This window comes from Megascapheus bottae, unplaced genomic scaffold (genome assembly GCF_031878675.1).
Source record: "Megascapheus bottae isolate mThoBot1 unplaced genomic scaffold, mThoBot2.hap1 HAP1_SCAFFOLD_78, whole genome shotgun sequence".
Classification (NCBI taxonomy): Eukaryota; Metazoa; Chordata; class Mammalia; order Rodentia; family Geomyidae; genus Megascapheus; species Megascapheus bottae.
Window position 1 is genome coordinate 817,829 of NW_028327510.1, and position 17,516 is coordinate 835,344.

Genomic DNA, 17,516 nt, shown 5'->3' on the forward strand with positions numbered 1-17,516 from the left:
GTTAGGGCTAGGGTTAGGGTTTGTGTTTGGGTTAGGGTCAGAGTTAGGGCTAGGGCTAGGCCTAGGGTTGGGGTTAGGTTTAGGGATAGGGCTAGAGCTAGGGTTAGGTTTAGTGTTATGGTTAGGGTTAGGGTTAGGGGTAGGGGTGGGGTAGGGTAAGTGTTAGGGTTAGGGCTAGGGCTAGGGCTAGGGTTAGTGTTAGGGTTCGGTCTAGCGCTAGGGCTAGGGTTAGGGTTAGTGTTAGTCCTATGGCTAGGGTTAGGGTTAGGGTTTTGGGTAGGGGTAGGTTTAGTGTTAGGCGTAGGTGTAGGGTGAGGGTTAGGAGTACATTTAGGGTTAGGGTTAGTGTAGGGGTAGGGTTAGGGGTAGGGTGAGGTGTAGGGCTAGGATTAGGGTGAGGTTTTGGCTGGGGGGTAGTTTTAAGGTTAGCGTTAAGGTTAGGGTTAGGGTTAGCTGTAGGGGTAGGGGTAGGGTTAGGGGTTAGGTTTAGGGTTAGGGTTAGGGTTAGGGCTAGGGCTAGGTCTAGGTTAGGGTTAGGGTTAAGGGTAGGGGTAGGGGTAGGAATAGGGTTAGGGTTTTTGTTATGGTTAGGGTTAGGGGTAGTTTTAGGGTTAGGGTTAGGGTTAGGGTTAGGGGTAGGGTTAGGGTTAGGCTTTGGGTTAGGGGTAGGTTTAGGGTTAGGGCAAGGGTAGTGGTTGAGGTAGGGTTAGGGTTAGGGTTAGGGCTAGATTCAGGGTTAGGGTTGGGGTTACGGCTAGGGCTAGGGTTAGGGTTTGTGTGTTTGGGTAGGGTTAGGGTTAGAGTTAGGGCTAGGGCTAGGGCTAGGGTTAGAATCAGGGTTAGGGATAGGGCTAGAGCTAGAGTTAGGTTTAGTGTTATGGTTAGGGTTAGGGTTAGGGGTAGGGGTGGGGTAGGGTAAGTGTTAGGGTTAGGGCTAGGGCTAGGGTTAGTGTTAGGGTTAGGTCTAGCGCTAGGGCTAGGGTTAGGGTTAGTGTTAGGTCTAGGGCTAGGGTTAGGGTTAGGGATTTGGGTAGGGGTAGGTTTAGTGTTAGGCGTAGGGGTAGGGTGAAGGTTAGGAGTAGGTTTAGGGTTAGGGTTAGGGTTAGGGGTAGGGTAGGGTTAGGGGTAGGGTGAGGTGTAGGGCTAGGGTTAGGGTTAGGGTTAGGTTTAGGGTGGGGGGGGTAGTGTTAAGGTTAGGGTTAGGGTTAGGCTTAGCTGTAGGGGTAGGGGTAGGGTTAGGGGTTAGGTTTAGGGTTAGGGTTAGGGTTAGGTTTAGGGCTAGGGCTAGGTCTAGGTTAGGGTTAGGGTTAGGGGTAGGGGTAGTGTTAGAGTTAGGGTTAGTGTTAAGGGTAGGTTTAGGGTTAGGGCAAGGGGTAGTGGTAGGTGTAGGGTAGGGTTAGGGTTAGGTTTAGGGCTAGGTTTAGGGTTAGGGTTAGGGTTAGGACTAGGGCTAGGGCTAGGGTTAGGTTAGTGTTAGTGCTAGGGTTAGGTTTAGGGTTAGGGTTACGGTTAGGGGTAGGGTTAGTGTTAGTGGCAGGGTTAGGGTTAGGGATAGGAGTAGGGTTAGGGTTAGGGTTAGGGGTAGGGGTAGGGCTAGGGTTAGGGTTAGAGTTAGGGCTAGGGCAAGGACTAGGTTTAGGGTTATTGTTAGGGTTAGATGTAGGGTTAGGTTAGGGGTAGGGTTAGGGTCAGGATTAGGGTTTGGGTTAGAGTTAGGGGTAGGGGTAGTGGTAGGGGGAGGGGTAGGGTTAGGGTTAGTGTTAGGGTTAGGGCAAGGACTAGGTTTAGGGTTATTGTTAAGTTTAGAGGTAGGGTTATTTTAGGGGTAGGGTTAGGAGTAGGGTTAGGGATATGTTTAGGGATAGGGGTAGGGTTAGGGGTTAGGGTTAGGGTTAGGGTTAGGGTTAGGGTTAGGGTAAGGCGTAGGGTTAGGGTTAGGGGTAGAGTTAGGGTTAGGGTTAGGGTTAGGGTTAGGGGTTGGGTTAGGGTTAGTTGTAGGGTTAGGGTTAGGGTTAGGGTTAGGGGTTAGTGTTAGTTTTAGGGTTAGGGCTAGGGCTAGGGTTAGGGTTAGGGTTAGGGTTAGGGTTAGGGATAGGGCTAGAGCTAGGGTTAGGTTTAGGGTTAGGTTTAGGGTTAGGGTTAGGGTTAGGTTTAGGGTTAGGGGTAGAGTTATGGTTAGGTTTAGGGTTAGGACTAGGGCTAGGGTTAGCTCTAGGACTAGGACTCGGCTTAAGTTTAGGAGCAGGGTTAGGGCTAGGTCTAGAGTTAGTGTTAGGGTTAGTGTTAGGGCTAAGGCTAGGGTTAGGGTTAGGATTATGGTTAGGGGTAGGGTTAGGATTAGGGGCAGTGTTAGGGTTAGGTTTAGGGGTAGGGGTAGGGTTAGGGTAGGGGTAGGGGTAGGGGTGGTGTTAGGGTTAGGGTTAGGGGTAGGGTTAGTGTTAGGCTTATGGTTAGTGATAGGTTTAGGGTTAGGGCAAGGGGTAGTGGTAGGGGTAGGGTTAAGTTTAGGGCTAGTGCTAAGGTTAGGGTTAGGGTTAGGGTTAGGGTTAGGGCTAGGGTTAGGGTTTGTGTTTGGGTTAGGGTCAGAGTTAGGGCTAGGGCTAGGCCTAGGGTTGGGGGTTAGGTTTAGGGATAGGGCTAGAGCTAGGGTTAGGTTTAGTGTTATGGTTAGGGTTAGGGTTAGGGGTAGGGGTGGGGTAGGGTAAGTGTTAGGGTTAGGGCTAGGGCTAGGGCTAGGGTTAGTGTTAGGGTTCGGTCTAGCGCTAGGGCTAGGGTTAGGGTTAGTGTTAGTCCTATGGCTAGGGTTAGGGTTAGGGTTTTGGGTAGGGGTAGGTTTAGTGTTAGGCGTAGGGGTAGGGTGAGGGTTAGGAGTACATTTAGGGTTAGGGTTAGTGTAGGGGTAGGGTTAGGGGTAGGGTGAGGTGTAGGGCTAGGATTAGGGTGAGGTTTTGGCTGGGGGGTAGTTTTAAGGTTAGCGTTAAGGTTAGGGTTAGGGTTAGCTGTAGGGGTAGGGGTAGGGTTAGGGGTTAGGTTTAGGGTTAGGGTTAGGGTTAGGGCTAGGGCTAGGTCTAGGTTAGGGTTAGGGTTAAGGGTAGGGGTAGGGGTAGGAATAGGGTTAGGGTTTTTGTTATGGTTAGGGTTAGGGGTAGTTTTAGGGTTAGGGTTAGGGTTAGGGTTAGGGGTAGGGTTAGGGTTAGGCTTTGGGTTAGGGGTAGGTTTAGGGTTAGGGCAAGGGTAGTGGTTGAGGTAGGGTTAGGGTTAGGGTTAGGGCTAGGTTCAGGGTTAGGGTTGGGGTTACGGCTAGGGCTAGGGTTAGGGTTTGTGTTTGGGTAGGGTTAGGGTTAGAGTTAGGGCTAGGGCTAGGGCTAGGGTTAGAATCAGGGTTAGGGATAGGGCTAGAGCTAGAGTTAGGTTTAGTGTTATGGTTAGGGTTAGGGTTAGGGGTAGGGGTGGGGTAGGGTAAGTGTTAGGGTTAGGGCTAGGGCTAGGGTTAGTGTTAGGGTTAGGTCTAGCGCTAGGGCTAGGGTTAGGGTTAGTGTTAGGTCTAGGGCTAGGGTTAGGGTTAGGGATTTGGGTAGGGGTAGGTTTAGTGTTAGGCATAGGGGTAGGGTGAAGGTTAGGAGTAGGTTTAGGGTTAGGGTTAGGGTAGGGGTAGGGTTAGGGGTAGGGTGAGGTGTAGGGCTAGGGTTAGGGTTAGGGTTAGGTTTAGGGTGGGGGGGTAGTGTTAAGGTTAGGGTTAGGGTTAGGCTTAGCTGTAGGGGTAGGGGTAGGGTTAGGGGTTAGGTTTAGGGTTAGGGTTAGGGTTAGGTTTAGGGCTAGGGCTAGGTCTAGGTTAGGGTTAGGGTTAAGGGTAGGGGTAGGCGTAGGAATAGGGTTAGGGTTTTGTTATGATTAGGGTTAGGGGTAGGTTTAGGGTTAGGGTTAGGGTTAGGGGTAGGACTAGGGCTAGGGTTAGGTTTAGGGTTAGGGTTAGGGTTAGGGATAGGGCTAGAGCGAGGGTTAGGTTTAGTGTTTGGTTTTGGGTTAGGAATAGGGTTAGGGTTAGGGTTAGGGGTAGCGTAAGGGGTAGGGTTAGGGGTAGGGGTAGAGTTAGGCTTAGGGTTAGGGTTAGGGGTAGTGTTATGGTTAGGGTTATGATGAGGGCTAGGGCTAGGGTTAGGGTTAGGGTTAGGGTTAGGGGTTAGTGATAGGTTTAGGGTTAGGGTTAGGCTTAGGGCTAGAGCTAGGTTTATGGTTAGGGTTAGGGTTAGGAGTATGGGTAGGGTTAGTGTTAGGGTTAGGGCTATGGCTAGGACTAGGGTTAGGGTTATGGTTAGGGTAAGGGTTAGGGCTAGGGTTAGGGTTAGGGTTTGGGTTAGGGTTAGGGCTAGGGCTAGGGTTAGGGTTAGGGTTAGGGTTAGGGTTAGAGTTAGGGCTAGGGCTAGGGCTAGGGTTAGGGTTAGCGATAGGGCTAGAAGTAGGGTTAGGTTTAGGGTTATTGTTGGGGTTAGGGTTAGGTTTAGGGGTAGGGGTAGAGTTAGGGTTAGGTTTAGGGTTAGGGCTAGGGCTAGGGTTAGGGCTAGGACTAGGTCTGGGGTTAAGGTTAGGAGCAGGGTTAGGGCTAGGTCTAGAGTTAGTGTTAGGGTTAGTGTTAGGGCTAAGGCTAGGGTTACGGTTAGGATTAGGGTTAGGGGTAGGGTTAGGATTAGGTGTAGTGTTAGTGTTATGGGTAGGGGTAGGGGTAGCGTTAGGGGTAGGGGTAGGGTTAGGGGTAGTGTTAGGGTTAGGGTCAGTGTTAGGGTTAGGGGTAGGGTTAGGGTTAGGCTTAGGGTTAGGGGTAGGTTTAGGGTTAGGGCAAGGGGTAGTGGTAGGGGTAGGGTTAGGGTTAGGTTTAGGGCTAGGTTTAGGGTTAGGGTTGGGGTTACGGCTAGGGCTAGGGTTAGGGTTTGTGTTTGGGTTAGCGTTAGAGTTAGGGCTAGAGCTAGGGCTAGGGTTAGGGTCAGTGTTAGGGATAGGGCTAGGGCTAGAGTTAGGTTTAGTGTTACGGTTAGGGTTAGGGGTAGGGGTAGGGGTAGGTTTAGGGTTAGTGTTAGGGTTAGGGCTAGGGCTAGGGCTCGGGTTAGTGTTAGGGTTAGGTCTAGCGCTAGGGCTAGGGTTAAGGTTAGGGGCAGGGTTTGGGCTAGGACTAGAGTTAGGGTTAGGTTTAGTGTTAGCCCTAGGGCTAGGGTTAGGGTTAGGGTTTGGGGTAGGGGTAGGGTTAGTGTTAGGCGTAGGGTTAGGGTTAGGGTTAGGAGTAGTTTTAGGGTTAGGGTTAGGGTTAGAGTAGGGGTAGAGTTAGGGGTAGGGTGAGATGTAGGGCTAGGGTTAGGGTTAGGTTTAGGGTTGGGGGGGTAGTGTTAAGGTTAGGGTTAGGGTTAGGGTTAGGGTTAGGTGTAGGGGTAGTGGTAGGGTTAGGGGTTAGGTTTAGGGTTAGGGTTAGGGTTAGGGCTAGGGCTAGGTGTAGGTTTAGGGTTAGGGGTAGGTGTAGGGGTAGGGGTAGGAGTAAGGTTAGGGTTTTTGTTAGGGTTAGGGTTAGGGTCAAGTTTTGGGTTAGGGTTAGGGTTATGGTTATGGTTAGGGTTAGGGTTAGGGTTAGGTGTAGGCTAGGGCTAGGGTTAGGTTTAAGGTTAGGGTTAAGGTTAGGGATAGGGCTAGAGCTAGGGTTAGGTTTAGTGTTAGGTTTTGGGTTAGTATTAGGGTTAGGGTTAGGGTTAAGGGTCGGGCTAGGTTTAGGGCTAGTGTTAGTTTTAGGGTTATGGTTAGGGTTGGGGTTAGGGTAAGGGGTAGGTGTAGTGTTAGGGTTAGGTTTAGGGTTAGGGTTAGGGTTAGGGGTAGTGTTAGGGTTAGGGTTAGGGCTAGGGCTAGGGCTATTTTTAGGGTTATGGTTAGGGTTAGGGCTAGGGCTAGGGTTAGGGTTTGGGTTAGGGTTAGGGAAAGGGCTAGAGCTAGGTTTAGGTTTAGGGTTAGGTTTAGGGTTAGGATTAGGGTTAAGGTAAGGGGATGTCAAGGGCTAGGGTTAGGGTTAGGGTTAGGGGTAAGGCTAGGGCTAGGGTTAGGGTTAGGTTTTGGGGTAGGTTTAGGGGTAGGCTTAGGTGTAGGGTTAGGGTAAGGGGTAGAGTTAGGGTTAGGGCTAGGGTTAGGGTGAGGGGTAAAGTTAGGTTTAGGGATAGGATTGGAGGTAGGGTTAGGGTTAGGGTTAGGTTTAGGGGTAGGGTTAGGGTCCGATTTAGGGGTAGGGGTAGGGTTAGGGTTAGGGGTTGGGTTCGGTTTAGGGTTAGGGTTAGGGGTAGGGTTAGGGTTAAGATTAGGGTTATGGGTAGAGGTAGGGGTAGGATTAGGGTTAGGGGTAGGGGTAGGTGTAGGGGTATGGTTAGGGTTAGGGTTAGGGGTAGGGGTTGGGGTAGAGGTAGGGGTAGGGTTAGGGTTAGCGTTAGGGTTAGGGTTAGAGTTAGAGTTAGGACTAGGGCTAGAGCTAGGGTTAGGGTTACGAATAGGGTTAGAGCCTGGGCTAGGATTAGGGTTAGGGATAGGGCTAGGGCAAGGACTAGGTTTAGGGTTATTGTTAGGGTTAGAGGTAGGGTTAGGTTAGGGGTACGGGTAGGGTTAGGATTAGGGTTTAGGTTAGGGGTAGGGGTAGGGGTAGGGGTAGGGGTAGGGGTAGGGGTAGGGTTAGTGTTAGGGTAGGGCTAGGACTAGGATTAGGGTTATTGTTAGGGTTAGAGGTAGGGTTATTGTTAGGGGTAGGGTTAGGGTTAGGGGTAGGGGTAGGGTTAGGGGTAGGTTTATGGATATGGGTAGGGGTAGGGTTTAGGGTTAGGGTTAGGGTTACGGGTAGGGTAAGGGGTCTGGTTAGGTTTAGGGTTAGGGTTAGGGGTAGGGGTAGGGGTAGGGGTAGGGGTAGTGTTAGGGTTAGGGCTAGGGCTAGGGTTAGGGTTAGGGTTAGGGCTAGGTCTAGGGTTATGGTTATGGTTAGGGTTAGGGTTAGAGGTAGAGTTAGGGATAGGGTTAGTGTTAGGGGTCGGGGTAGGGGTAGTGGTAGGTTTAGGGTAAGGGGTAGGGGTAGGGGTAGACTTATGGTTAGGCTTATGGTTAGGGTTAGAGCCTGGCCTAGGGATAAGGTTAGGGTTAGGGCTAGGGCAAGGACTAGGGTTAGGGTTATTGTTAGGTTTAGAGGTAGGGATAGGGTTAGGGGTAGAGTTAGGATTAGTATTATGGTTAGGGTTAGGGGTAGGTTTAGGTTTAGGGGTAGGGGTAGGGTTAGGGGTGGAGATAGGGTTAGTGTTAGGCTAGGGCAAGGACTAGAGTTAGGGTTATTGTTAGGGTTAGAGGTAGGGTTAGGGTTAGTGATAGGGGTAGGGGTTCGGGTTAGGGTTAGGGGTAGAGTTAGGTTTAGGGTTAGGGTTAGGGGTAGGGGTAGGGTTAGGGTTAGCTGTAGGGTTATGGTTAGGGTTAGGGTAAGGGGTTAGGTTTAGGGTTAGGGTTAGTGTTAGGGCTAGAGGTAGGTTTAGGTTTAGAGTTAGGGTTAAGGTTACGGGTAGGGTTAGGGTGGGGTTAGGGCTAGGCCTAGGGTTAGGGTTAGGGTTAGGGCTAGGGCTAGGACTAGAGTTCGGGTTAGGGGTAGGGTTAGGTCTAGGGCTAGAGTTAGGGTTAGGGTTAGGGTTAGGGCTAGGGCTAGGGTTAGGTTTAGGGTGAGGGTTAGGGATAGGGGTAGTGTTAGGGTTAGGGTTATTGCTATGGGTGGAGTTAGGGTTAGGGTTAGGGGTAGATTTAGGGTTAGGGATAGGGGTAGGGGTAGGGGTCGGGGTAGGGTTATGGTTAGGGTTAGGGTAAGGGCTAGGGTTAGGGTTAGGGCTAGGGTTAGGGTTAGGGTTGGGGTTAGGGTTAGGGTTAGTGTTAGGATTAGGGCTAGGTTTAGGGTTAGAGTTAGGGTTAGGGTTAGAGTTAGAGCTAGGGCTAGGGTTAGGATTAGGTTTAGGGTTAGGTGTAGGGATAGGGGCAGGGGTAGGGGTAGGCGTAGGGTTAAGTTTAGGGTTAGGGTTAGTGTTAGAGTTCTGGGTACGGATAGTGTTAGGGTTAGGGTTATGTTTAGGGTTAGTGGTAGGGGTAGTGTTAGGGACGAGTTAGGGTTAGAGTTAGGGCAGGGGCAGGGGTAGCGGTCGGGGTAGGATTAGGGTTTGGGTTAGGGTTACGGGTAGGATTAGGGTTATGGCTAGGGCTAGGGTTAGGGTTAGGGTTAGGGTTAGGGCTAGGCCTAGGGTTAGTGTTAGGGTTAGGGATAGGGTTTTAGGGTTAGGGGTAGGGGTAGGGGTAGGGGTAGGGATAGGGTTAGGGTAATGGTTAAGTGTAGGGTTAAGGTTATGGTTTGGGCTAGGGCTAGGGTTAGGGTTAGGGTTAGGATTAGGGTTAGAGGTAGAGTTAGGGTTAGGGTTAGGGGTAGGGGTAGGGGTAGGGTTAGGGTTAGGTCCAGGGCTTGGGTTAGGGTTAGGGTTAGGGCTAGGGCTAGTGTTACGGTTAGAGTTAGGGTTAGGTTTTCAGGGTTAGGGTTAGGTTTAGGGGTAGTGGTAGGGTTAGGGTTAGGGTTACGGTTAAGGGTAGGGTTATGGTTAGGGTTAGGGCTAGGGCTAGGCTTAGGGTTAGGTTACGGTTAGGGTTAGGGTTCGGGTTAGAGGTAGAGTTAGGGTTAGGTTTGGGTTAGGGTTACGGATAGGGGTAGGGTTAGGCATAGGGTTAGGGGTAGGGGTAGGGGTAGGTTTAGGGTTAGGGTTAGGGTTAGGGGTATTGTTTGGGTTAGGGTTAGGTTTAGGGTTAGGTTTAGGGTTAGGTTTAGAGGTAGGGTTAGGGTTTGGGTTAGGGTTAGTGTTGGGGTACTATTAGGGTCAGGGGTAGGTGTAGGGGTAGGGGTAGGGGTAGGTTTAGGGTAAGGGGTAGGGGTAGGGGTAGAGTTAGGGTTAGGCTTAGGGTTAGGGTTATAGCCTGGCCTAGGGTTAAGTTTAGGGTTAGGACTAGGGCAAGGACTAGGGTTAGGGTTATTGTTAGGGTTAGAATTAGGGATAGGTTTAGGGGTAGGGTTAGGGTTAGGATTAGGGTTAGGGTTAAGGGTAGGTTTAGGGTTAGGGGTAGGGGTAGGGTTACGGGTAGAGTTAGGGTTAGTGTTAGGGCTAGGGCAAGGACTAGAGTTAGGGTTATTGTTAGGGTTAGAGGTAGGCTTTGGGTTAGTCTAGGGGTAGGGGTGAGGGTTAGGGTTAGGGGTAGAGTTAGGTTTAGGGTTAGGGTTAGGGTTAGGGGTAGGGTTAGTGTTAGCGGTAGGGTTATGGTTAAGGTTAAGGTAAGGGGTTAGGTTTAGGGTTAGGGTTAGGGCTGGATCTAGGTTTAGGTTTAGAGTTAGGGTTAAGGTTACGGGTATGGTTAGGGTTGTGGTTAGGGCTAGGCCTACGGTAAGGGTTAGGGTTAGGGCTAGGGCTAGGACTAGAGTTAGGGTTAGGGTAGGGTTAGGTCTAGGGCTAGAGTTAGGGTTAGGGTTAGGGTTAGGGTTAGGGCGTAGGGTTAGGGTTAGGGTTAGGGTTTGGGTTAGGGTTAGAGTTAGAGCTAGGGCTAGGGTTATGGTAAGGGTTAGGGCTGGGGGTAGAGTTAGGGTTAGGGTTAGGGTTAGGGTTAGGATTAGGGCTAGGTTTAGGGCTAGGATTAGGGCTAGGGCTAGGGTTAGGGTTAGGGATAGGACTAGAGCTAGGGTTAGGTTTAGGGTTATGATGAGGGTTAGGGTTAGGGTTAGGATTAGGGCTAGGGTTAGGGCTAGGATTAGGGCTAGGGCTAGGGTTAGGGTTAGGGATAGGACTAGAGCTAGGGTTAGGTTTAGGGTTATGATGAGGGTTAGGGTTAGGTTTAGGGTTAGGTGTAGTATTAGGTTTAGTATTACGTTTAGGGCTAGGCCTAGGGTTAGGGTTAGGGCTAGGGCTAGGCCTAGGGCTAGGGTTAATGTTAGGGGCAGGGTTAGGTCTAGGGCTAGTGTTAGGGTTAGGGTTAGTGTTATGGCTAGGGCTAGGGGTAGGGGTAGGTTAGGCATAGGGTTAGGGGTAGGGGTAGTGTTAGGGTTAGGATTAGGGCTAGGAGTAGGGTTAGGGTTAGGGTTAAGGTTAGGGGGAGGGTTAGGGTCAGGGGTAGGGGTAGGGTAGGTTTAGGGTTAGGTTTAGGGTTAGGGTTAGGGCTAGAGTTCTGGTTAGGGTTAGTGTTAGGGTTCGGGGGTACGAATAGTGTTAGGGTTAGGGTTATGTATAGCGTTAGGGTTAGGGGTAGTGTTAGGAACGGGTTAGGGTTCAGGTTAGGGGCAGGGGTAGGGGTAGCAGTCGGGGTAAGATTATGGTCAGGGTTAGGGTTAGTGGTAGGATTAGGGCTATGGCTAGGGCTAGGGTTAGGTTTAGGGTTAGGGCAAGGGCTAGGGTTGGGGTTAGGGTTAGGGGTAGGGGTAGCTATAGGGATAGGTTTAGGGTTAGGGTTAGGGTTAGGGGTATTGTTTGGGTTAGGGTTAGGGTTAGGGTTTGCGTTAGGGGTAGGGGTAAGTTAGGGTTAGGGTTAGGGTTAGAGTTAGGTTTAGGTGTAAGGTTAGGGTTAGTTGTGGGGATAGGGTTAGGGTTAGGATTAGGGGTAGGGTAGGGTTAGGTGTAGGGTTAGGGTTACGGTTAGGGCTTGGGCTAAGGTAATGGTAAGGGTTAGGTTTAGTGTTAGGGCTATGGCTAGGTTTAGGGTTAGGGTTAGGGATAGGGTTAGGGTTAGGCATAGGGTTAGGGGTAGGGGTAGGTTTAGGGGTAGGGTTAGGGTTAGGGTTAGGGGTATTGCTTGGGTTAGGGTTAGGGTTAGGGTTTGGGTTAGGGGTAGGGGTAAGTTAGGGTTAGGGTTAGGGTTAGGGGTAGGTTTAGGTGTAGGGTTAGTATTAGTTGTGGGGATAGGGTTAGGGTTAGGATTAGGGGTAGGGTAGGGTTAGGTGGAGGGTTAGGGTTATGGTTAGGGCTTGGGCTAAGGTAAGGGTAAGGGTTAGGTTTAGGGTTAGGGCTAGGTCTATGGCTGGGTTTAGTGTTAGGGTTAGGGTTAGGGTTAGGGCTAGGGCTAGGGCTAGGTTTAGGGTTAGGGTTAGGGATAGGGCTAGAGCTAGGGTTAGGTTTACTGTTATGATGAGGCTTAGGTTTAGGGTTAGGGTTAGGTGTAGGGGTAGGGGTAGGGTTAGTGTTAGGTTTAGGGCTAGGGCTAGGGTTAGAGTTAGGTTTAGGGCTAGGCCTAGGGCAAGGGTTAAAGTTAGGGGCAGGGTTAGGGCTAGGGGTAGCGTTAGGGTTAGGGTTAGTGTTAAGGCTAGGGCTATTGTTAGGGTTAGGATTAAGGTTAGGGTTAGGAGTAGGGTTAGGGTTAGGGTTAGGGTTAGGGTTAGGGTTAGGATTAGGGCTAGGGTTAGGGTTAGGTTTAGGGTTAGGGTTAGAGTTAGAGCTAGGGCTAGGGTTAGAGTTAGGATTAGGGGTAGGTTTAGGGGTAGGGTTATTGTTAGGTTTAGGGTTAGGGTTATGGTTGGGGGTAGGGTTTGGCTAGGAGAAATTTTAGGGTTAGGGTTATGGTTAGGTTTAGGACTAGGGCTAGGGTTATGGTTAGGTTTAGGGTTAGGGCTACGGCTAGGTTTAGGGTTAGGGTTAGAGTTAGGGTTAGGGCTAGGTCAAGGGCTAGGGCTAGGGTTAGGGTTAGGGTTAGGGATAGGGCTAGAGCTAGGGTTAGGTTTAAGGTTATGGATGAGGGTTAGGGTTAGGTTTAGGGTTAGGGGTAGGGTTAGGGGCAGGGGTAGGTGTAGGCGTAGGGTTAAGGTTAGGGTTAGGGGTAGGGTTAGGGGTAGGGGTAGAGGTCGGGGTAGGATTAGGGTTAGTGTTAGGGTTAGGGGTAGGGTTAGGGTTAGGGCTAGGGCTAGGGTTAGGGTTAGGGTTAGGGTTAGGGCTAGGTCTAGGGTTATGGTTAGGATTAGGGTTAGGGTTTTAGGGTTAGGGTTAGGTTAGGGTTAGGGGTAGGTGTAGGGTTAGACTTAGAGTTAGGGTTAGGGTAGGGTTTGGGTTAGGGGTAGGGGTAGGGGTAGGGGTAGGGATAGGGTTAGGATTAAGGGTAGGGGTAGGGTTAATGGTAGTGTTAGATTAGGGTTTGGGGTAGGGGTAGGGGTGGGCTATGGTTAGGGTTAGGGTTAGGGTTCGGGCTAGGGCTAGGGTTAGGGTTAGGTTTAGGGTTAGGGCTAGGGCTAGGTTTAGGGTTAGGGTTAGGTTTGAGTTAGGGTTAGAAGTAGAGATAGGGTTAGGGTTAGTGTTAGGGGTAGGATTAGGGTTAGTGTTAGGGTTAGGGTTAGGGGTAGGGTTAGGGTTAGGGGTAGGGGTAGGGGTAGGGGTAGGGGTAGGGTTACGGTTAGGGGTAGTGTAAGGTTAGGGTTAGGGTTAGGGGTAGGGGTAGGGGTCGGGGTAGGGTTAGGGTTATGGGTAGGGATTCGGGTTAGGCTTTGGGGTAGGTTTAGGGTTAGTGTTAGGATTAGGGTTAGGGTGAGGGTTAGAGTTAGGGTTAGGGTGAGGGTTAGAGTTAGGGTTAAGGGTAGGGTTGGGTTTAAGGTTATGTTTAGGGGTAGGGTTAGGGGTAGGGGTAGGGGTACGGTTAGGGTTAGTGTTACCGGTAGGAGTAGGGTTAGGGTTAGGGTTAGGGCTAGGGCTAGGCTTCGGGATAGGGTTAGGATTAGGGTTAGAGGGAGAGTTAGGGTTGGGTTAGGCTTAGGGATAGGGTTAGGGTTAGGGATAGGTTTAGGGGTAGGGGTATGGTTAGGGTTAGGGTTTGGGTTAGGGTTAGGGTTAGGGGTAGGATTAGGGTTAGGGTTAGGAATAGGGTTAGGGTTTTAGGGTTAGGGTTAGGGGTAGGGGTAGGGGTAGGGTTAGGGTTAGGGTTAGGGTTAGGGTTTTAGGGTTAGGGTTAGGGTTAGGGGTAGGGTGAGGGTTAGGGTTAGGGTTAGGATTAAGTGTAGGGTTAGGTTTAGGTTATGATGAGGCTTAGGTTTAGGGTTAAGGTTAGGGTTAGGGGTCGGGGTAGGGGTAGCCGTAGGGTTAGGTTTAGGGCTAGGGCTAGGGTTAGGGTTAGGTTTAGGGCTAGGCCTAGTGCTAGGGTTAAGTTTAGGGGCAGGGTTAGGGCTAGGGGTAGAGTTAGGGTTAGGGTTAGTGTTAGGGCTAGGGCTAGGGTTAGGGTTAGGGTTAGGGTTAGGATTAAGTGTAGGGTTAGGGTTAGGGTTAGGGGTAGGGTCAGGGGTAGGGTTAGGGTTAGGGGTAGGGGTAGGGGTAGGATTATGTTTAGGGTTAGGGCTAGGGCTAGAGTTAAGGTTAGGGTTAGGGGTAGGGTTAGGGGTAGGGGTAGGGCTATGGTTAGGGTTTGGGTTAGGATTAGAGTTAGAGCTAGGGCTAGGTTTAGGGTTAGGGTTAGCGTTAGGGTTAGGTGTAGGGGTAGGGGTATTGTTAGGGATAGGTTTAGGGTTATGGTTGGGCTTAGGTTTAGGGCTAGGGCTAAGGTTAGGGTTAGGTTTGTTTTAGGGTTAAGGCTAGGGCTAGGCTTATGGTGAGGGTTAGGGTTAGGGCTAGGGCTAGTTTTAGGTTTAGGGTTAGGATTAGTGCTAGGGCTAGGGCTAGGTTTAGGGTTAGGGTTAGGGATAGGGCTAGAGCTAGGGTTAGGTTTAGGGTATGATGAGGGTTAGGGTTAGGTTTAGGGTTAGGGTTAGGGTTAAGATTAGAGTTAGGGGTAGGGGTAGGGGTAGGGATAGGGTTAGGGTAAGGGTTAGGGTTAGGGTTAGGGCTAGGGCTATGATTCGGGTTAGGGTTAGGATTAGGGTTAGAGGGAGAGTTATTGTTGGGTTAGGGTTAGGGATAGGGTTGGGGTTAGGGATAGGTTTAGGGGTAGTGGTAGGGGTAGGGTTAGGGTTAGGTTAGGTTTAGGGTTTGGGTTAGGGGTAGGGGTAGGGCTAGGTTTGGGTTGGGGTTCGGGTTAGGGGTAGGGTTAGGATTAATGGTAGGATTAGATTAGGGTTAGGGTTAGGAGTAGGGGTAGGGCTAGGGCTAGGGTTAGGGTTAGGGTTAGGGTTAGTGTTTGGGCTAGGTTTAGATTTAGGGTTAGGGGTAAGGTTAGGGTGAGGGGTGGAGTTAGGGTGAGGGGTTGGGTTAGGTTTTGGGTTATGTTTAGGGGTAGGGTTAGGGTTAGGGGTAGGGGTAGTGTTAGGGTTAGTGTTTGAGTTAGGGTTAGGGTTAGGGTTAGGGGTAGAATTAGGGTTAGAGTTAGGTGTAGGGCTAGGGGTAGGGGTAGGGTTAGGGTAAGTGGTAGGGGTAGGGGTAGACTTAGGGTTAGGCTTAGGGTTAGGGTTAGAGCCTGGCCTAGGGTTACGGTTAGGTTTAGGGCTAGGGCAAGGACTAGTGTTAGGGTTATTGTTAGGTTTAGATGTAGGGATAGGGTTAGGGGTAGAGTTAGGGTTAGGATTATCGTTAGGGTTAGGGGTAGGTTTAGGGTTAGGGTTAGGGGTAGGGGTAGGGGTAGGGGTGGAGATAGGGTTAGTGTTAGGGCTAGGGCAAGGACTAGAGTTAGGGTTATTGTTAGGGTTAGAGGTAGGGTTAAGGTTAGAGGTAGGGGTGAGGGTTCGGGTTCGGGTTAGGGGTAGAGTTAGGTTTAGGGTTAGGATTAGGGTTAGGGGTAGGGTTAGGGTTAGCAGTAGGGTTATGGTTAGGGTTAGGGTAAGTAGGTTAGGGTTAGTGTTAGTGTTAGGGCTACAGGTAGGTTTAGGTTTAGAGTTAGGGTTAAGGTTACGGGTAGGGTTAGAGTTGGGGTTAGTGCTAGGCCTGGGGTTAGGGTTAGGGTTAGGGCTAGGGCTAGGACTAGAGTTAGGGTTAGGGGTAGGGTTATGTCTAGGGCTAGAGTTAGGGTTAGGGTTAGGGTTAGGGCTAGGGCTATGGTTAGGTTTAGGTTGAGGGTTAGGGGTAGGGGTAGTGTTAGGGTTAGGGTTATTGCTAGAGGTAGAGTTAGGGTTAGGGTTAGGGGTAGGGGTAGATTTAGGGTTAGGGATAGGGGTAGGGGTAGGGTTATGGTTAGGGTTAGGGTAAGGGCTAGGGTTAGGGTAAGGGCTAGGGTTAGGGTTAGGGTTAGGGTTAGTGTTAGGGTTAGTGTTAGGATTAGGGCTAGGGTTAGGGTTAGGGTTAGGGTTAAGGTTAGAGTTAGAGCTAGGGCTAGGGTTAGGGTTAGGGTTATGGTTAGGAGTAGGGGTATTGTTATGGTTAGGGTTAGGGTTATGGTTGGGGGTAGGATGAGGGCTAGGACTAAGGTTAGGTTTAGGGTTAGTGTTAGGGTTAGGGCTAGGGCTAGGGTTATGGTTAGGGTTAGGGTTAGGGCTAAGGCTAGTGCTAGGTTTAGGGTTAGGGTTAGTGTTAGGGTTATGGTTAGGGTTAGGGCTAGGGCTACGGCTAGGTTTAGGGTTAGGGTTAGGGATAGGGCTAGAGCTAGTGTTAGGTTTAGGGTTAGGGTTAGGGTTAGGGTTAGGGGTAGGGTTAGGTTTAGTGTTAGGTTTAGGGCGAGGGCTAGGGTTAGGGTTAGGTCTAGGGCTAGGCCTAGGGCTAGGGTTAAGGTTAGGGGCAGCTTTAGGGCTAAGGCTACAGTTAGGGTTAGAGTTAGTGTCAGGGCTAGGGCTAGGGTTAGGGTTAGGTTAGGGGTAGGGTTATGGGTAGTTGTAGTGTTAGGCTTAGGGTTACGGTTAGGGTTAGCGTTAGGTTTAGGGTTAGGGGTAGGGTTAGGGGCAGGGGTAGGGGTAGGCGTAGGGTTAAGTTTAGGGTTAGGGTTAGTGTTAGGGTTCTGGGTACGGATAGTGTTAGGGTTAGGGTTATGTTTAGGGTTAGGGGTAGGGTTAGTGTTAGGGACGAGTTAGGGTTAGGGTTAGGGCAGGGGTAGGGGTAGCGGTCGGGGTAGGATTAGGGTTTGGGTTAGGGGTAGGGTTAGGATTAGGGTTATGGCTAGGGCTTGGGTTAGGGTTAGGGTTAGGGCTAGGGCGAGGGTTAGGGTTAGGGCTGGGTTAGGATTAGATTTAGGGTTTTAGGGTTAGGGTAAGGGTTATGTTTAGGGTTAGGGTTAGGGGTAGTGTTAGATGTAGGTTTAGGGTTAGGGGTAGCGGTTGGGGTAGGGGTAGGGTTAGGTTTAGGGGTAGGGTTAGGGTTAGGGTTAGGGTTGGGGTTGGTGTTGGTGTTACGGTTAGTCGTAGGGTTAGGGTAAGATTTAGGGTTAGGGTTAGGGCTAGGGCTAGGTTTAGGGTTAGGGTTAGGACTAGGGATAGGGCTAGGGCTAGTGTTAGGGTTAGGCTTAGGGTTAGGTTTAGGGGTAGGGTTAGGGTTAGGGTTAGGGGTAGGGTTAAGGTTAGGGTTATGGTTAGAGTTAGGGTTGGGGTGGGTGTTGGGGTTAGGGTTAGGAGTAGGATTAGGGGTAGGGTTAGGGTTACGGTTAGGGTTAGGGGTAGGTTTAGGGTTGGGTTAGGGGTAGGGGTAGGGATAGTGTTAGGGTTAGGGTTAGGGTTAGGGTTAGGGTTGTGGTGGGTGTTGGGGTTAGGGTTAGGGGTAGTGTTAGGTTAAGAGTTAGGGTTAGGTTTAAGGCTAGGTCTAGGGTTAGGGTTAGGTGTTTAGGGTTAGGGCTAGGGCTAGTGTTATGGGTAGCCTTAGGAATACGGTCAGGGTTTAGGGGTAGGGGTAGGGTTAGAGGTAGGGGTAGGGGTAGAGTTAGGGTTAGGCTTAGGGGTAGGGTTAGAGGTAGGGTTAGGGTTAGGTTTAGGGGTAGAGTTAGGGTTAGGGTTAGGGGTAGGGTTTCGGTTAGGGTTAGGCTTAGGTGTAGGGTTAGGGTTATGCTTAGGGTTAGGGTTAGGGGTAGGGGTAGGGTTAGGGTTAGGGTAAGGTTTAGGTTTAGGGGTAGGGATAGGATTACGGTTAGGTTTTTAGGGTTAGGGTGAGGGTTATGGTTATGTTTAGGGTTAGGGTTAGGGTTAGGGTTAGGTCTAGGGCTACGGATAGTGTTAGGGGGTAGCGTTAGGATTAGGGTCAGGATTTTAGGGTTAGGGTTCGGGTTATGGTTAGGGTTAGGGTTAAGGTTAGGGTTAGTGGTAGGGGTAGGAGTAGGATTATGGTTAGAGGTAGGGTTAGGGTTAGGTTTAGGGTTAGGGGTAGGGGTAGGGTAGAGTTAGGGTTAGGATTAGGGGTAGGGTTAGTGGTAGGGTTAGGGTTAGGGGTAGGGTAGGGTTAGGGTTAGGGTTAGGTCTAGGGCTTGGGTTAGGTTTAGGTGTAGAGTTAGAGTTAGGGGTAGGGTTAGGGTTAGGGGTAGGGTTAGGGTTAGGGGTAGGAGTAGGGATAGGGGTATTGGTAGGTTTAGGGTTAGGTTTAGGCGTACGGTTAGGGTTAGGTTTAGGTTTAGGGTTAGGGTTAGGGTGACGGGTAGGGTTAGGGGTAGGG